This window comes from Sceloporus undulatus, chromosome 3 (assembly GCF_019175285.1).
Source record: "Sceloporus undulatus isolate JIND9_A2432 ecotype Alabama chromosome 3, SceUnd_v1.1, whole genome shotgun sequence".
Lineage (NCBI taxonomy): Eukaryota > Metazoa > Chordata > Lepidosauria > Squamata > Phrynosomatidae > Sceloporus > Sceloporus undulatus.
The window spans coordinates 36,978,866-36,986,744 of NC_056524.1; positions in this window are offsets into that span (position 1 = coordinate 36,978,866).

The following is a 7,879-nucleotide window of genomic DNA, read 5'->3' on the forward strand; positions in this document are numbered from 1 at the left end:
AGTAAGCGACAATTATGCAATGCCTGGGAAGGCTTCTCTGAACAGGATGGTTTTCAACTCCGTTTTGAAACTGGTTAAAGAATCAGTATATAGAGAGATCTTGTAGCATTTTTGGGTCTTGGGTCTTGGAGATGTTTCATACATTGGGTTGCTATGGGTCAGGAACTACTTGAGAGCAGTTAATAACAACAAATTCAATACATTAATCATTTCACTTTTTCTACCACCATGTTTCAAGGGAAGAGATTTTTTTCCCCTTCTTCTCCTGGGTTTACCAGATGTCCTTGTGTTCCATGATATGTCTGTCTTTCAGCCTTCAGTCCAGGAGGAATTTCAAAATGTCCTCCATTTTAGAATGACCAATAAACATGAATTTATATTTGTATGAATCGTTTTTTAGCATTTATTTTGTAATGTCCTGCATCTTTCTTGCATGGCCCACATTTTGCAGTGACTTGCAGGGACTCCCTTTACTCTCTGGAGGCTGTTTGGAAGTGAAGTGCCACCTTACTGCCTAGCCAGATGTTCAAGCTGCTGACACAATCGCCATGCAACACAAGACCATTTCTGCTCAACTCCTTTCCTACCTTCTGGGGCTGTCATGGGAAAAGGGTAGGGAATAGAAGAATAAGGTGGCAATGCTACCCAGGTTAAAAATATCAATCTGAGCCTACAGGGCGGGATGCCCACCAGTGCCAGTCTTCTTGCACATCTTCCTGCTTCACTGCCATATTTTAAAATACTCATCATCCTGTAATGCAGGAAAATCTGGGATTTACTGGAACATTTTTTAGTCCCTTCAACCTGGGATTTTAGAGGTTTTCTGGGACAAATGGCAACCCTAGATGCACCCCCCTTCTTTTCCTCACCCCCAAGCTTTTAATCTTGTTGAGAGTTTGAAAATCTTATGCGATATTATTCCATAGTCCCAACACCACCACATACACATGGTCCTCTGTTTTCGTGATCGTCAACACAGGTGGGGGACTCAATCATTTGCGCTGCATGCACATTGGCAGGAGTGGAGGAGGACAGGGATGGATGCACTTTCTTTCTGAAGAAAATCTGGGTTCATCATCTAGATAGGTGGCAGCTTGCAGTGAAGTTTCTAACTTCCAACCTTCTTGTACTTTTAGGAGACCACGTGTGAATACCATTCACGCAGAAGAAACCGCAACCAAGAACCAGGTTGAAACCTGCCAAGTGTAAAGGCAACCTTGGCTTGGTGTGTCCCAAAAAGACAGTATCTTTTCCCTGACCCCAAACATACAGAGTATGGAGGGAGGCAGGGTGGTACACGTGGGTCTAGCTAGCAATGTTCAAGTGTTTAAAAACATATCTGCATTGGTGTTTCTGTTTATTTCAGGAATCATTGAGAAAAGACCAGTTTTCCCCTCTGAAATCTTAAGAGGGGCTACAATTGCATTAGATTAATTTTCAAGGACCTAAATCAAGCACCATTAAAATAACTTTAAGCAGGAATCAGGTTGTTAAAGAATACTGATTTAAGTTTTTCTCTCTGATGCAAAAAAAGGATACAAAACTGGGTGGCAGGAACCAGCCTAGAAAGAGGCATTCCCTATTTTATGATGGACTACCTTTTCAGTAGGGCCTTTCACCTTGGCAATGTGTGTGGCTCATCCAGCAATCATGCAAGTTATAGTCTCTATGTATTCATATGCAAATGCATGCCATTTAATCAATTAATTGAATAGAGCTCATACTAACGTGCACACAGTGTTCAGTCTAACTGCTTTACTTGAGCATTCAAAACTGCAGTGAGAAGCCATTTGTATGTATATAGATACATTGGGACGAGAGAGACATGTACAAAATGCCCACAGTTGTCTATGAATCTGCATTCTCTTAACCCTCACTAAGTGATCCTCAATATGTGTCTTGGGTAGTGTTATCTCACATGCAAACAGAGCCATCAGCTTGCTACTAAGATTTGTAGACAAAAGATTTACACTTTCAGTAGATTTAGAATTGCAGGGATGGACGATTTTGTAAATTCCCTACACCTGCAAGTATCCGCAACACATGTTAGTGATAGTAAGTCATTTGAAATCTAAATACAAGATATTGATCCCTAGTGCTGTTTGCTTTAGTCCAAACAGAGTACTGGATGATGACTGAACTTAAATAGCACCATACTACCATGCTAAGCAGATTCTTGTTGTTTTATGCCTTCAAGTTGTTTCTAACTTATAGCGGTCCTAAAACAAGCCTACCCTAGTGGTTTCTTGGCAAGATTTGTTCAGAGGGTGGGTTGCCTTTGCCTCTCTTTGAGGCTGTGACTTCCCAAGGTTTCCATGGCCGTGCGGGGATTCAAACCCTGATCTCCAGAGTTGTACTTCAACACTCAGACTGCTACATAATGCCAGGCAGTACCTCATCACATATATAGCTTTACCTTCTCTTTCTGGTCAGCAGTGCTGGTGCATGCAGGGGGGGGGGGGGGGGGAGCTCTTTGGAAACACAAAAGACATGAGAGTAAAAAAATTGATACCCAATAAAAGGAATATTAAAACCTTAATTGATTAAATGTGAATATATTTGCCTATCATTAAGTAAAAAAGATCACACAGTATACACACACACACCCCTACTTTCTTCCAGATCAGCATTCTCTGAAGATGCCAGTCACAGATGCTGGCGAAACGTCAGCAATAAACTCTTCTAGAACATGGCCACATAGCCCCAAAAATCCACAAAAACCTATTAAGTAAAAATTTAGAAGGGAAAAGGCATATTATGTTCTTAGAACATTGACAAAATCATTATTATCTCTAAGATGCTAAGAAGATGGTACCCCAATATTTTAAGAGATATTTTGCAGTCAGGTTTGATTGATTCTGAACATGGGCAAGGAATTGGAATTTCTACCCAGCTTTTTATATTGCTATTAGAATCCTTTCCAGCTGAGGGTGTTTTTATCAACCTCTTTGTAACACTCTGTTGACTTTCAAATGAATAAAAAGCTCATTGTGAGAGCATGAAAAGTACATCATTTTAAAAAAAAGGGTAGTGATTTATTTATTTCTAAAAACAATGGGGTTTTTTTTGGTTTTGGTTGGAAAAATAAACACTCCCCATCTATCACTCAGTGGTCTAAAAGATCCCAGTACAGTATCTGAATCTAAATATGCATTTTGTAGTTATTTCCATCTGGACACTTTTGGGGCATATGGATTGCCTACATTAAACTGTGTTTAATTGATGGTTGTTTGATCCTCATCAGTATAATTGATTTGTTTCTTTTATTTTCCCTCCTCTTCTTCTTTTCTTTCTTCACAATTTTTTCCTTTGTGTATTTGCAAAAAAATCACAATTTGGGGAAGAGAAAACCCTGTTGGGAGCCATCTGTTTGTAAATTAATCTTCAGTTCATGTTACCTTGGAGTATGTCAAAAAGCTACAAATATTTGACAGCAATTTTAACACGAGCACATTCTTTGCTTATCAACAAATTGAGCATTTATGGTTCCTTCACTTCTTTTACAGAAATGCAAATCTGGAATCTGGAATGAATATAAATATTTTCCTTTATAAGCAGACATGCTCTCTGTCTCTCATACACACACAACTCACACACACACTGCCTCAAATAAATGGTCAATCAAAATGTAAATATAGCTGATCATTTAATTATTTATTATTTATTTCTGAACATTGTAGCCTGCTTTTTCTGAATATCAAGGAGGCTAAATATTGTAGTGATTGCAAAAACAGATCCTATCAGTTCTGCTTTTGTTAGTTCTGGGTTAATGAGTTCTTTAGAACCTTGCATCCTGCAGTTAATTGATATGAAATCCCAGTTGCAGAAGAACACCTGCAGAAATTGATCCTTTTCAAAGTGACTGTCTCATTTGCTGGTATTTTTCTAGGCAGAAAGGGCAGAGAGAGAAAAAACAGCTCTGTTTAGCTCTGTCCTGCTTTGTCCCTTTTCTGATATTTCTGTCACTAGTGGCTGAGTTCTCCGGAGTGAAGCATGTGTTCCCCCTTTGGTTGATTCATTTGTACTTTGAGAAAACCACATGGAGAAAGAGGATCATAGGGCAAGTGTTTCAGACATTCTCATCCATCCTCTCTCAGTCCCAGCTGTGTGGTATAATGAAAGGCAAAGTCCTGTTGCTAACCTCTGGTCTTGCTCTGCCAGGCTCTAACTGAGAGGTGTAATCGACAATATGAGAAACACTGTCCCGCTTCAGCAACCCAAGCAAGCAAAATCCCATCATATATGTACGTGCACAAAGTCAGAATCATTCATGCCATAGTCTTCTGATTTCTATGTAGGGGCATGGAAGTTGGACAGTGAAGAAAGCTGACTGGAAGAAAATGTATTTGAAATGTGATGCTGGAGGAGAGTTCAGCAGATACCATGGATAGGCAAAAAGACAAATAAAAAGGTCCCAGAGCAAATCAAGCATGAATTCCCTACAGAAGGCAAAATAACTAAACTGAGACAATCATACTTTAGACATACTTAAGACTCACTGGAAAATACAATAATGCTTGGTAAAGTGGAAGGCAGTGGGAAAATAGTACAACAGACAAACACATTTAAACTATTAAATATTAATATATAAAAACATATTTAAACAGGGGGAAACCCTGAAAAATTGAACATGGGTTCTTCTTCGAAGTATGCACACACAGGTGCTCTAATGGTGGATTCCTGTAGTGTCAAGGGGTTGGATTAGATGGCCTTTGGTGTCCTTTCCAACTTTATGATTTTATAGTCACCTTAAAATCTGCAAACAGTTAAAAAGGCAGAACAGCCAAGGTATTAAGTAATGAAGGCTAGAATTTTAGCTTCCTACATTAAACTCAGAAAGGATGGAGCCCACTTTACTCTAATCCATGCATTTTATCCAAATGCTGGGAAGGAGCCTGCCATGGATAGTCTTCTGTTAATTAACAAGGAGCCTAGTGGTTGTTTTTTTCACTTTTGGAAACTTAACTCTTTTCTATGCAACCTGGTATTCTAATATTTTTTGAAGCTGTTTGCATACATAAAACAAGAGGATCTCTAATCCAGGCATTTGCTGGACTCTTGATGTTGGATCATCTAACTCCCACCACAAAGGGTCACTTGTTGAGAATGATGTAAGTTCTAGTCAAACAACTTTTGGGAACCTAAGGTTAAGAACCACTGCTGTAGTCTGCCTTAGCTTTGCAGTTTTGAAGGTTATTCTACTCACTATGACCTTAAGCAATGTGATCTTTCTGAGATGTGAGTTTGGAGTTTTCACCCATAGGAAGTTCCTTCTCTCTTATGTTAAATATATCATGGAAGATTAATTGAGTACCAGCATTCTAATTGCGAACACTGTCACAGAGATCAAACTGGATTTTTATAGGCAAAATGACATTTATAGAGCTGTAACTTATAGGGATAACTAGATATTGCAAAACAAAAATATAATAATCATGAGTCAGTTTTCCATTTACTGCATATATCTTTGGGTTACCTATTATGATAGGGCCATCTTTCACAAATCCAGACTTCCAGGTGGGCATTCACACAGTCTGGAGCCCCAGTACTCCTGCCTCTCTCACAAAAACATTGACATGATTTGTTATCATTATTTGTTGTCACACTGGCTTTGACTTATGATGGCCCTCTGAAAGAGAGACTTTCAAGAACTTTCAAGATCATTCAGCCCTTCCTTCCTTGGCCAAGGGCATGTTTGCACAGGCCAAATAAAACACTCTCAACTAGTTTTCACAGCGAGCTGTCCCAACGATGTACAGAATTATTCAGGCTGAATCTGGCCCTTTTTATTACTTCAGAGCTTTAATTAAGAGGGGGGAAAGTGTGGATTTAGCCCAGTTTTGAGTGGAAAATCTGGGTATTCTCATGTATGTGTGGACTGCACTCTGTTGTGACACTGATGTAAGGCCGAGGGGAAGAGTTCATAAATACATACTTTTGCATGCATGGGAGAAGGGAGAAATAACCTCTGGAGCAACCATGACCATGAAGCTGCACATATTGTGATTTATCAGACTGGGGTGAAGCTGAATGGGAGCACTATTTGGCCAGTGTTCCTGAACTTACCTCGGTGTGTGTGGTGATCATGAAGACAAACACATGGTCACTGTGGGTCACAGTAACCCAGAGATAAACTAGGCATTCCCATCAGTGTAGATGTACCCCCTTTCAATCCACCTATAAAATTGTTTTTCCTTTTCCCTACTGCTTGCCACTTTACCAAGCATATTTCATCTTTTCTCATGAGTCATATTGTTTCAAGATGTGTCCAAAACACAATAGCCTTAGTCCAAAACACAATAGCTGCTGGATCCCTTTTCTGTCTGGCTTTATTCCCATTTGGCTATTATTATTATTATTATGTTTATTTATATCCCGCCTTCTTCCCAGTACAGGGACTCAAGGCAACAAAAAGAATGACACCTCTGAAAACCTGAAATAGATGTTATCAAGCGCTAAATTGCCTAAAATGATGTAGAGATGTAAGGCTGGTGTCTGTCATCTTTTAGCATCACCATTCTCTCCATCATCTTATGATCCATCTTTAAAATTAATACCTGTTTCCTATTCATGTTTTTAGACTGTTAAAAAATTCCTCAAAAGTGTTAACAGACAGTGAATAATTTGATATGTAACACTGGTGATAGAAAACAACAGAAGGCAATACAAAACATCACAACTCGGTTGTTGTTGTGTGATTCAAGTCATTTCCAACCTATGATGACCCTAAGGAGAATCTATCATGTTCAGAGGGAGTTTGGCTGTCATATTCAACTTGAATCATAGAATAGGAAGAGACAACAAAGACAATCCAGTCCAACCCAACCCCCCTCCCACCATGCAGGAACACACAATCAAAACACTCTTGGCAGATGGCCATCCAGCCATCCAGCCTCTAAAGAAGGAGATGCCATCACACTCCAAGGCGGCATATTTCACTGTCAAACAGTTCTTAGTGTCAGGAAGCTTTTCCTAGCTTAAAAGCCATATGTAAGTATGTGACAACTGTACAATATATCTTCTTGCTGTGGCTGAGGTGCCTTCAAGTTATTTCCAATGTATGGTGAACACTAAGATGAACCTATCACAGGGTTTTCTTGGCAAGATTTTTTGGGGAGGGGTGCCTTTGCCCTTTCCTGAGACTAAGAGCAAAATAGAATCCAAGAACTGTATACAGTGCCTCCTCGGGTTACGATTAATTCGTTCCGCGGGCCGCTTTCGTAACCCGAAAAGCCTTCGCAAGCCGAAAACCCATAGGCGCTAATGGGGAAAAGCCGCGTTTCGTGCGAAAAAGCGCCGAAAAGCACCAAAATTTTTTTCGTAACCCGAAAACATTCGTAACCCGGAACAATTATTTCCTATGGGATTTTTTCGTATCCCGGAAATTTCGTAAATGGGTATTTCGTATCCCGGGTACCACTGTATCACCAAAGAGGTGAAATATGATTCTTCCCAGAAATTGGAATGTTAGTGAATTAATGAGAATAAACTTTTCCAAAATGGTCCCACTGGGCACAGATAGAATATACATTCCAAGGATGTATCTCACAAATAAAGACAACAAATATCAACACTTGAACAACTGCATACCAGAGAGTTGCATTGGATAACCTTGGTGGTACCTTCCACCTCTATGATCTATGACCTATGAGTTACAGTTTATGCTCCATTCCATCAAAGAGTCAATATTACATAGCATTCAATATGCTCAGTCCTCACCAGGCTAAGTTATGGTTTTCATTTTGCAAATGGGTGGTATTCTGTCCCTCCCACAGTAGTGCATCCCTCTTGTGAAATAATTTCTGTGCCAACCTCTGGATTTTTCTGAGCTTGCTGCTGGATCCCTTTTCTGTCTGGCTTTATTCCCATTTGGTTGTTG